Source organism: Eubalaena glacialis, chromosome 1 (genome assembly GCF_028564815.1).
Source record: "Eubalaena glacialis isolate mEubGla1 chromosome 1, mEubGla1.1.hap2.+ XY, whole genome shotgun sequence".
Classification (NCBI taxonomy): domain Eukaryota; kingdom Metazoa; phylum Chordata; class Mammalia; order Artiodactyla; family Balaenidae; genus Eubalaena; species Eubalaena glacialis.
Genome location: NC_083716.1, coordinates 93,668,536 through 93,679,083, shown reverse-complemented (window position 1 = coordinate 93,679,083; position 10,548 = coordinate 93,668,536). Strand labels below are relative to the sequence as shown.

The window sequence follows — 10,548 nt, the reverse complement described above, 5'->3', positions numbered from 1 at the left end:
CGGGCGGCGTGGGGGCAAGGGGGGGCCTTGCTGGGGCTAAGGGGCCGTGCCCACTCCATGGTGGCTCCCAGTGGCTTCGGGCCAGCTGCTGCCCGGCCGGAGGGCCGGCCCGGCCGTGGCCGGGCTGCGCCTAACTCCGCGTGGGCGGGCAGGGGGGGATGCCCAAGGGACCGCGGCCGACGGGCCCTGAAGCCTCCGGGGCCGCGTCCCTGTGAGCGTCGAGCGGGATCTGCGGCGGGGCGCCAAGCGCCGACGGGCCTGGAGCGTCCCGCCCGCCCTGGGCTGCGAGGTGGCCCACCACTCCGCCACCCCCGGGTCCCCGAGGCCTCCTGTCGCCTGCCTGGGCGGGCGGCAGGGCCCTGCCGGAGAGGGCTGGCCGCCGGCATGGCGGTAAGGCGCAGGCGCCAGCGAAGCTGGGCCTCAAGAGGCACCGCGCGGGCCCCTCCTGCGTCTACGGCCATACCACCCTGAACGCGCCCGATCTCGTCTGATCTCGGAAGCTAAGCAGGGTCGGGCCTGGTTAGTACTTGGATGGGAGACCGCCTGGGAATACCGGGTGCTGTAGGCTTTTTGCCTCCCGCTCCGCCTTCTCCTTTAGTCGCCCGCCGTCTCCGCCCCCGCCCCGGCCCCCGCCGGGCAGCGCTGCAGGCCCCACCTCCTCCGGCCCCTCCCACCACAGCGCGCCAGAGGGGGCGCTCCGCGCCGGCCTGGCCGGCAAGGCGGCCAGAAGGCGGCCCTGGAAGGCAGCCGCCACCCCAGCCACTCCCGTGGTGGCTGGCCCGGACCCAGACTCCGCCGCAGGCCGGGGTGCCGTCCGTGCGGCCCACGAAGCCCTCAACCTGCACTTGGCCGCCCCCACCGGAGCCCAGCCGCGCCGCAGCCCCCTGTCTGCCCGTGTGTCTCTCCACAGCTCCCTCCGGAAAAAGCCCACCCTTTGCCACTTCGCCACGGCCGAGAGTGGGAGCGGGGTCGTGGGCTGGGACCGGTTCGCTGGGCTGGCTAGACACCAGGCGCCGGGAACTTTGCTCGGCAGTTGGCGTGGGGGCAAGGGTGGCGTTGCTGTGTCTAAGGGGCCGTGCCGGCTCAATGGTGGCTCCCAGTGGCTTCGGGCCAACTGCCGTTGGGCAGGCGGGCCGGCCAGGCCGTGGCTGGGCTGCGCCTAGCACTGTGTGGATTGACAGGGTGGGGAATGCACAAGGGACCGAGGGCCACAGGCCCTTAAGCCTCCGGGGCCAAGTCCTGTGAGCGTTGAGCGGCTCTGGGGCGGAGGGCCAAGCGCCTACAGGCCTGGAGGGTCCCGCCTGACCTGAGCTGCGAAGTCACCCACAACTCCACCACCCCCGGGCCCTCGAGGCCTCCTGTCGCTTGCCTGGGCGGACGGCAGGGCCGCGCCGGAGAGGGTTGGCTGCCGGGCTGGCGGTAAGTCGCCAGCACCAGCGAAGCTAAGCCTCAAGAGGCACACCGTGGCCCCCGCTGCATTCTACGGCCACACCTCCCTGAACGCACCACACCTCGTCTGATCTCGGAAGCTAATCAGGGTCTGGCCTGTTTCGTACCTGGATGGGAGACCACATGGGAATACCGAGTGCTGTAGGCTTTTTTGCCTCCCGCTCCGCCTTGACATTTAGTGGCCCGCGGCCGAGGCCGCCTCCGCCCCGCTGAGCACCGCTGCAGGCCTCACCTCCTCACGTCCCTCCCAACACAGCGCGCCGGAGGGATCGCTCCCCGCCGAGCTGGCTGGACATGCGGCCAGAATGCGGCCCTGGAAGGCAGCCGCCACCCCAGCCGCTCCCGTGGTGGCTGGCCCGGACCCAGACTCCGCCGCAGGCCGGGGTACCGTCCGTGCGGCCCACGAAGCCCTCGACCTGCACTTGGCCGCCCCCACCGGAGCCCAGCCGCGCCGCAGCCCCATGTCTGCCCGTGTGTCTCTCCACAGCTCCCTCCGGAAAAAGCCCCCCCTCCGCCGTTTCGCCACGGCCGGGGGCGGGAGCGGGGGCGGGGGCCGGGGCCGCTTCTCCGGGCCTGCCGTCCACCAGGGCCGGGGTCCTGTGCTCGGCGGGCGGCGTGGGGGCAAGGGGGGGCCTTGCTGGGGCTAAGGGGCCGTGCCCACTCCATGGTGGCTCCCAGTGGCTTCGGGCCAGCTGCTGCCCGGCCGGAGGGCCGGCCCGGCCGTGGCCGGGCTGCGCCTAACTCCGCGTGGGCGGGCAGGGGGGGATGCCCAAGGGACCGCGGCCGCCGGGCCCTGAAGCCTCCGGGGCCGCGTCCCTGTGAGCGTCGAGCGGGATCTGCGGCGGGGCGCCAAGCGCCGACGGGCCTGGAGCGTCCCGCCCGCCCTGGGCTGCGAGGTGGCCCACCACTCCGCCACCCCCGGGTCCCCGAGGCCTCCTGTCGCCTGCCTGGGCGGGCGGCAGGGCCCTGCCGGAGAGGGCTGGCCGCCGGCATGGCGGTAAGGCGCAGGCGCCAGCGAAGCTGGGCCTCAAGAGGCACCGCGCGGGCCCCTCCTGCGTCTACGGCCATACCACCCTGAACGCGCCCTATCTCGTCTGATCTCGGAAGCTAAGCAGGGTCGGGCCTGGTTAGTACTTGGATGGGAGACCGCCTGGGAATACCGGGTGCTGTAGGCATTTTGCCTCCCGCTCCGCCTTCTCCTTTAGTCGCCCGCCGCCTCCGCCCCCGCCCCCGCCCCCGCCCCCGCCGGGCACCGCTGCAGGCCCCACCTCCTCCGGCCCCTCCCACCACAGCGCGCCAGAGGGGGCGCTCTCCGCCTGCCTGACCGGCCAGGCGGCCAGAAGGCGGCCCTGGAAGGCAGCCGCATCCCAGCCGCTCCCGGGGTGGCTGGCCTGAACCCAGACTCCGCCTCAGGCCCGGGTGCCGGCCGTGCGGCCCGCGAGCCCCTTGACCTGCACCTGGCCGCCCCCACCAGCGCCCAGCCCCGGCGCAGCCACCTATCTGCCGGTGTGTCTCTCCACAGCTCCCTCCGGAAAAAGCCCCCCCTCCGCCGTTTCGCCACGGCCGGGGGCGGGAGCGGGGGCGGGGGCCGGGGCCGGTGCTCCGGGCCGGCCGGCCACAAGGCGCCGGGTCCTGTGCTCGGCGGGTGGCGTGGGGGCAAGGGTGGCCTTGCTGGGGCTAAGGGGCCGTGCCGACTCAATGGTGGCTCCCAGTGGGTTAAGGGCCGACTGCCGTCGGGCAGGAGGGCCGGCCCGGGCTGCGGCTGGGCTGCGCCTAGCGCCGCGTGGGCGGGCAGAGGGGAGGCCCAAGGGACCGCGGGCCCCGGGCCCTGAAGCCTCCGGGGCCACGTCCCTGTGAGCGACGTGCGGGATCTGGGGCGGGGCGCCAAGCGCCGAACGGTTTGGTGGGTCCCGCCCGCCCTGGGCTGGGAGGTCGCCGAACCCTCCGCCACCCCCCTGGTACCCGAGGCCGCCGTTGCCCTGCCTGGGCGGGCGGCGGGGCCCTGCCGGGGCGGGCTGGCCGCCGGGCTGGCGGGGAGGCGCAAGCGCCAGCGAAGCTGGGCCTCAAGAGGCACTCCGCGGGCCCCTTTTAACGTCTACGGCCATACCACCCTGAACGCGCCCGATCTCGTCTGATCTCGGAAGCTAAGCAGGGTCGGGCCTGGTTAGTACTTGGATGGGAGACCGCCTGGGAATACCGGGTGCTGTAGGCTTTTTGCCTCCCGCTCCGCCTTCTCCTTTAGTCGCCCGCGGCCTAGGCCGAGGCCGAGGCCAAGGCCGAGGCCGCTGCCTCCGCCCCCGCCCCCGCCGGGCAGCGCTGCAGGCCCCACCTCCTCCGGCCCCTCCCACCACAGCGCGCCAGAGGGGGCGCTCCGCGCCGGCCTGGCCGGCCAGGCGGCCAGAAGGCGGCCCTGGAAGGCAGCCGCCACCCCAGCCGCTCCCGTGGTGGCTGGCCCGGACCCAGACTCCGCCGCAGGCCGGGGTGCCGTCCGTGCGGCCCACGAAGCCCTCGACCTGCACTTGGCCGCCCCCACCGGAGCCCAGCCGCGCCGCAGCCCCCTGTCTGCCCGTGTGTCTCTCCACAGCTCCCTCCGGAAAAAGCCCACCCTTTGCCACTTCGCCACGGCCGAGAGTGGGAGCGGGGTCGTGGGCTGGGACCGGTTCGCTGGGCTGGCTAGACACCAGGCGCCGGGAACTTTGCTCGGCAGTTGGCGTGGGGGCAAGGGTGGCGTTGCTGTGTCTAAGGGGCCGTGCCGGCTCAATGGTGGCTCCCAGTGGCTTCGGGCCAACTGCCGTTGGGCAGGCGGGCCGGCCAGGCCGTGGCTGGGCTGCGCCTAGCACTGTGTGGATTGACAGGATGGGGAATGCACAAGGGACCGAGGGCCACAGGCCCTTAAGCCTCCGGGGCCAAGTCCTGTGAGCGTTGAGCGGCTCTGGGGCGGAGGGCCAAGCGCCTACAGGCCTGGAGGGTCCCGCCTGACCTGAGCTGCGAAGTCGCCCACAACTCCACCACCCCCGGGCCCTCGAGGCCTCCTGTCGCTTGCCTGGGCGGACGGCAGGGCCGCGCCGGAGAGGGTTGGCTGCCGGGCTGGCGGTAAGTCGCCAGCACCAGCGAAGCTAAGCCTCAAGAGGCACACCGTGGCCCCCGCTGCATTCTACGGCCACACCTCCCTGAACGCACCACACCTCGTCTGATCTCGGAAGCTAATCAGGGTCTGGCCTGTTTCGTACCTGGATGGGAGACCACATGGGAATACCGAGTGCTGTAGGCTTTTTTGCCTCCCGCTCCGCCTTGACATTTAGTGGCCCACGGCCGAGGCCGCCTTCGCCCCGCTGAGCACCGCTGCAGGCCTCACCTCCTCACGTCCCTCCCAACACAGCGCGCCGGAGGGATCGCTCCCCGCCGAGCTGGCTGGACATGCGGCCAGAATGCGGCCCTGGAAGGCAGCCGCCACCCCAGCCGCTCCCGTGGTGGCTGGCCCGGACCCAGACTCCGCCGCAGGCCGGGGTACCGTCCGTGCGGCCCACGAAGCCCTCGACCTGCACGTGGCCGCCCCCACCGGAGCCCAGCCGCGCCGCAGCCCCCTGTCTGCCCGTGTGTCTCTCCACAGCTCCCTCCGGAAAAAGACCCCCTCCGCCGTTTCGCCACGGCCGGGGGCGGGAGCGGGGGCGGGGGCCGGGGCCGCTTCTCCGGGCCTGCCGTCCACCAGGGCCGGGGTCCTGTGCTCGGCGGGCGGCGTGGGGGCAAGGGGGGGCCTTGCTGGGGCTAAGGGGCCGTGCCCACTCCATGGTGGCTCCCAGTGGCTTCGGGCCAGCTGCTGCCCGGCCGGAGGGCCGGCCCGGCCGTGGCCGGGCTGCGCCTAACTCCGCGTGGGCGGGCAGGGGGGGATGCCCAAGGGACCGCGGCCGCCGGGCCCTGAAGCCTCCGGGGCCGCGTCCCTGTGAGCGTCGAGCGGGATCTGCGGCGGGGCGCCAAGCGCCGACGGGCCTGGAGCGTCCCGCCCGCCCTGGGCTGCGAGGTGGCCCACCACTCCGCCACCCCCGGGTCCCCGAGGCCTCCTGTCGCCTGCCTGGGCGGGCGGCAGGGCCCTGCCGGAGAGGGCTGGCCGCCGGCATGGCGGTAAGGCGCAGGCGCCAGCGAAGCTGGGCCTCAAGAGGCACCGCGCGGGCCCCTCCTGCGTCTACGGCCATACCACCCTGAACGCGCCCGATCTCGTCTGATCTCGGAAGCTAAGCAGGGTCGGGCCTGGTTAGTACTTGGATGGGAGACCGCCTGGGAATACCGGGTGCTGTAGGCATTTTGCCTCCCGCTCCGCCTTCTCCTTTAGTCGCCCGCCGCCTCCGCCCCCGCCCCCGCCCCCGCCCCCGCCGGGCACCGCTGCAGGCCCCACCTCCTCCGGCCCCTCCCACCACAGCGCGCCAGAGGGGGCGCTCTCCGCCTGCCTGGCCGGCCAGGCGGCCAGAAGGCGGCCCTGGAAGGCAGCCGCATCCCAGCCGCTCCCGGGGTGGCTGGCCTGAACCCAGACTCCGCCTCAGGCCCGGGTGCCGGCCGTGCGGCCCGCGAGCCCCTTGACCTGCACCTGGCCGCCCCCACCAGCGCCCAGCCCCGGCGCAGCCACCTATCTGCCGGTGTGTCTCTCCACAGCTCCCTCCGGAAAAAGCCCCCCCTCCGCCGTTTCGCCACGGCCGGGGGCGGGAGCGGGGGCGGGGGCCGGGGCCGGTGCTCCGGGCCGGCCGGCCACAAGGCGCCGGGTCCTGTGCTCGGCGGGTGGCGTGGGGGCAAGGGTGGCCTTGCTGGGGCTAAGGGGCCGTGCCGACTCAATGGTGGCTCCCAGTGGGTTAAGGGCCGACTGCCGTCGGGCAGGAGGGCCGGCCCGGGCTGCGGCTGGGCTGCGCCTAGCGCCGCGTGGGCGGGCAGAGGGGAGGCCCAAGGGACCGCGGGCCCCGGGCCCTGAAGCCTCCGGGGCCACGTCCCTGTGAGCGACGTGCGGGATCTGGGGCGGGGCGCCAAGCGCCGAACGGTTTGGTGGGTCCCGCCCGCCCTGGGCTGGGAGGTCGCCGAACCCTCCGCCACCCCCCTGGTACCCGAGGCCGCCGTTGCCCTGCCTGGGCGGGCGGCGGGGCCCTGCCGGGGCGGGCTGGCCGCCGGGCTGGCGGGGAGGCGCAAGCGCCAGCGAAGCTGGGCCTCAAGAGGCACTCCGCGGGCCCCTTTTAACGTCTACGGCCATACCACCCTGAACGCGCCCGATCTCGTCTGATCTCGGAAGCTAAGCAGGGTCGGGCCTGGTTAGTACTTGGATGGGAGACCGCCTGGGAATACCGGGTGCTGTAGGCTTTTTGCCTCCCGCTCCGCCTTCTCCTTTAGTCGCCCGCGGCCTAGGCCGAGGCCGAGGCCAAGGCCGAGGCCGCTGCCTCCGCCCCCGCCCCCGCCCCCGCCCCCGCCGGGCAGCGCTGCAGGCCCCACCTCCTCCGGCCCCTCCCACCACAGCGCGCCAGAGGGGGCGCTCCGCGCCGGCCTGGCCGGCCAGGCGGCCAGAAGGCGGCCCTGGAAGGCAGCCGCCACCCCAGCCGCTCCCGTGGTGGCTGGCCCGGACCCAGACTCCGCCGCAGGCCGGGGTGCCGTCCGTGCGGCCCACGAAGCCCTCGACCTGCACTTGGCCGCCCCCACCGGAGCCCAGCCGCGCCGCAGCCCCCTGTCTGCCCGTGTGTCTCTCCACAGCTCCCTCCGGAAAAAGCCCACCCTTTGCCACTTCGCCACGGCCGAGAGTGGGAGCGGGGTCGTGGGCTGGGACCGGTTCGCTGGGCTGGCTAGACACCAGGCGCCGGGAACTTTGCTCGGCAGTTGGCGTGGGGGCAAGGGTGGCGTTGCTGTGTCTAAGGGGCCGTGCCGGCTCAATGGTGGCTCCCAGTGGCTTCGGGCCAACTGCCGTTGGGCAGGCGGGCCGGCCAGGCCGTGGCTGGGCTGCGCCTAGCACTGTGTGGATTGACAGGATGGGGAATGCACAAGGGACCGAGGGCCACAGGCCCTTAAGCCTCCGGGGCCAAGTCCTGTGAGCGTTGAGCGGCTCTGGGGCGGAGGGCCAAGCGCCTACAGGCCTGGAGGGTCCCGCCTGACCTGAGCTGCGAAGTCGCCCACAACTCCACCACCCCCGGGCCCTCGAGGCCTCCTGTCGCTTGCCTGGGCGGACGGCAGGGCCGCGCCGGAGAGGGTTGGCTGCCGGGCTGGCGGTAAGTCGCCAGCACCAGCGAAGCTAAGCCTCAAGAGGCACACCGTGGCCCCCGCTGCATTCTACGGCCACACCTCCCTGAACGCACCACACCTCGTCTGATCTCGGAAGCTAATCAGGGTCTGGCCTGTTTCGTACCTGGATGGGAGACCACATGGGAATACCGAGTGCTGTAGGCTTTTTTGCCTCCCGCTCCGCCTTGACATTTAGTGGCCCGTGGCCGAGGCCGCCTCCGCCCCCGCTGAGCACCGCTGCAGGCCTCACCTCCTCACGTCCCTCCCAACACAGCGCGCCGGAGGGATCGCTCCCCGCCGAGCTGGCTGGACATGCGGCCAGAATGCGGCCCTGGAAGGCAGCCGCCACCCCAGCCGCTCCCGTGGTGGCTGGCCCGGACCCAGACTCCGCCGCAGGCCGGGGTGCCGTCCGTGTGGCCCGCGAGGCCCTCGACCTGCAGTTGGCCGCCCCCACCGGAGCCCAGCCGCGCCGCAGCCCCCTGTCTGCCCGTGTGTCTCTCCACAGCTCCCTCCGGAAAAAGCCCCCCCCTCCGCCGTTTCGCCACGGCCGGGGGCGGGAGCGGGGGCGGGGGCCGGGGCCGGTGCTCCGGGCCGGCCGGCCACAAGGCGCCGGGTCCTGTGCTCGGCGGGTGGCGTGGGGGCAAGGGTGGCCTTGCTGGGGCTAAGGGGCCGTGCCGACTCAATGGTGGCTCCCAGTGGGTTAAGGGCCGACTGCCGTCGGGCAGGAGGGCCGGCCCGGGCTGCGGCTGGGCTGCGCCTAGCGCCGCGTGGGCGGGCAGAGGGGAGGCCCAAGGGACCGCGGGCCCCGGGCCCTGAAGCCTCCGGGGCCACGTCCCTGTGAGCGACGTGCGGGATCTGGGGCGGGGCGCCAAGCGCCGAACGGTTTGGTGGGTCCCGCCCGCCCTGGGCTGGGAGGTCGCCGAACCCTCCGCCACCCCCCTGGTACCCGAGGCCGCCGTTGCCCTGCCTGGGCGGGCGGCGGGGCCCTGCCGGGGCGGGCTGGCCGCCGGGCTGGCGGGGAGGCGCAAGCGCCAGCGAAGCTGGGCCTCAAGAGGCACTCCGCGGGCCCCTTTTAACGTCTACGGCCATACCACCCTGAACGCGCCCGATCTCGTCTGATCTCGGAAGCTAAGCAGGGTCGGGCCTGGTTAGTACTTGGATGGGAGACCGCCTGGGAATACCGGGTGCTGTAGGCTTTTTGCCTCCCGCTCCGCCTTCTCCTTTAGTCGCCCGCGGCCTAGGCCGAGGCCGAGGCCAAGGCCGAGGCCGCTGCCTCCGCCCCCGCCCCCGCCCCCGCCGGGCAGCGCTGCAGGCCCCACCTCCTCCGGCCCCTCCCACCACAGCGCGCCAGAGGGGGCGCTCCGCGCCGGCCTGGCCGGCCAGGCGGCCAGAAGGCGGCCCTGGAAGGCAGCCGCCACCCCAGCCGCTCCCGTGGTGGCTGGCCCGGACCCAGACTCCGCCGCAGGCCGGGGTGCCGTCCGTGCGGCCCACGAAGCCCTCGACCTGCACTTGGCCGCCCCCACCGGAGCCCAGCCGCGCCGCAGCCCCCTGTCTGCCCGTGTGTCTCTCCACAGCTCCCTCCGGAAAAAGCCCACCCTTTGCCACTTCGCCACGGCCGAGAGTGGGAGCGGGGTCGTGGGCTGGGACCGGTTCGCTGGGCTGGCTAGACACCAGGCGCCGGGAACTTTGCTCGGCAGTTGGCGTGGGGGCAAGGGTGGCGTTGCTGTGTCTAAGGGGCCGTGCCGGCTCAATGGTGGCTCCCAGTGGCTTCGGGCCAACTGCCGTTGGGCAGGCGGGCCGGCCAGGCCGTGGCTGGGCTGCGCCTAGCACTGTGTGGATTGACAGGGTGGGGAATGCACAAGGGACCGAGGGCCACAGGCCCTTAAGCCTCCGGGGCCAAGTCCTGTGAGCGTTGAGCGGCTCTGGGGCGGAGGGCCAAGCGCCTACAGGCCTGGAGGGTCCCGCCTGACCTGAGCTGCGAAGTCGCCCACAACTCCACCACCCCCGGGCCCTCGAGGCCTCCTGTCGCTTGCCTGGGCGGACGGCAGGGCCGCGCCGGAGAGGGTTGGCTGCCGGGCTGGCGGTAAGTCGCCAGCACCAGCGAAGCTAAGCCTCAAGAGGCACACCGTGGCCCCCGCTGCATTCTACGGCCACACCTCCCTGAACGCACCACACCTCGTCTGATCTCGGAAGCTAATCAGGGTCTGGCCTGTTTCGTACCTGGATGGGAGACCACATGGGAATACCGAGTGCTGTAGGCTTTTTTGCCTCCCGCTCCGCCTTGACATTTAGTGGCCTGCGGCCGAGGCCGCCTCCGTCCCCGCTGAGCACCGCTGCAGGCCTCACCTCCTCACGTCCCTCCCAACACAGCGCGCCGGAGGGATCGCTCCCCGCCGAGCTGGCTGGACATGCGGCCAGAATGCGGCCCTGGAAGGCAGCCGCCACCCCAGCCGCTCCCGTGGTGGCTGGCCCGGACCCAGACTCCGCCGCAGGCCGGGGTGCCGTCCGTGCGGCCCGCGAGGCCCTCGACCTGCACTTGGCCGCCCCCACCGGAGCCCAGCCGCGCCGCAGCCCCCTGTCTGCCCGTGTGTCTCTCCACAGCTCCCTCCGGAAAAAGCCCCCCCCTCCGCCGTTTCGCCACGACCGGGGGCGGGAGCGGGGGCGGGGGCCGGGGCCGCTTCTCCGGGCCTGCCGTCCACCAGGGCCGGGGTCCTGTGCTCGGCGGGCGGCGTGGGGGCAAGGGGGGGCCTTGCTGGGGCTAAGGGGCCGTGCCCACTCCATGGTGGCTCCCAGTGGCTTCGGGCCAGCTGCTGCCCGGCCGGAGGGCCGGCCCGGCCGTGGCCGGGCTGCGCCTAACTC

General features: G+C 73.6%; 6 non-coding genes and 4 pseudogenes across 6 annotated transcripts; all 10 read left to right on the top strand.

Annotated features, from left to right (window-relative positions):
• The first annotated feature begins 449 nt into the window (after nt 1–449).
• On the top strand, nt 450–568 carry LOC133103047 (5S ribosomal RNA). The gene has a single exon (XR_009703168.1). It is a non-coding gene; the product is annotated as a 5S ribosomal RNA (ribosomal RNA).
• Nucleotides 569–1,478: 910 nt separating this feature from the next.
• LOC133077884 (5S ribosomal RNA) lies at nt 1,479–1,597 on the top strand (annotated as a pseudogene).
• Nucleotides 1,598–2,505: 908 nt separating this feature from the next.
• Nucleotides 2,506–2,624, top strand: LOC133104760 (5S ribosomal RNA). The gene has a single exon (XR_009703723.1). It is a non-coding gene; the product is annotated as a 5S ribosomal RNA (ribosomal RNA).
• A 918-nt stretch (nt 2,625–3,542) lies between these two features.
• LOC133103040 (5S ribosomal RNA) lies at nt 3,543–3,661 on the top strand. Its single transcript, XR_009703167.1, has one exon. It is a non-coding gene; the product is annotated as a 5S ribosomal RNA (ribosomal RNA).
• A 940-nt stretch (nt 3,662–4,601) lies between these two features.
• On the top strand, nt 4,602–4,720 carry LOC133077881 (5S ribosomal RNA; annotated as a pseudogene).
• A 907-nt stretch (nt 4,721–5,627) lies between these two features.
• LOC133104189 (5S ribosomal RNA) lies at nt 5,628–5,746 on the top strand. Its single transcript, XR_009703496.1, has one exon. It is a non-coding gene; the product is annotated as a 5S ribosomal RNA (ribosomal RNA).
• Nucleotides 5,747–6,664: 918 nt separating this feature from the next.
• LOC133103037 (5S ribosomal RNA) lies at nt 6,665–6,783 on the top strand. Its single transcript, XR_009703166.1, has one exon. It is a non-coding gene; the product is annotated as a 5S ribosomal RNA (ribosomal RNA).
• A 952-nt stretch (nt 6,784–7,735) lies between these two features.
• Nucleotides 7,736–7,854, top strand: LOC133077876 (5S ribosomal RNA; annotated as a pseudogene).
• A 912-nt stretch (nt 7,855–8,766) lies between these two features.
• LOC133103030 (5S ribosomal RNA) lies at nt 8,767–8,885 on the top strand. Its single transcript, XR_009703164.1, has one exon. It is a non-coding gene; the product is annotated as a 5S ribosomal RNA (ribosomal RNA).
• A 946-nt stretch (nt 8,886–9,831) lies between these two features.
• LOC133077871 (5S ribosomal RNA) lies at nt 9,832–9,950 on the top strand (annotated as a pseudogene).
• Nucleotides 9,951–10,548: the final 598 nt, after the last annotated feature.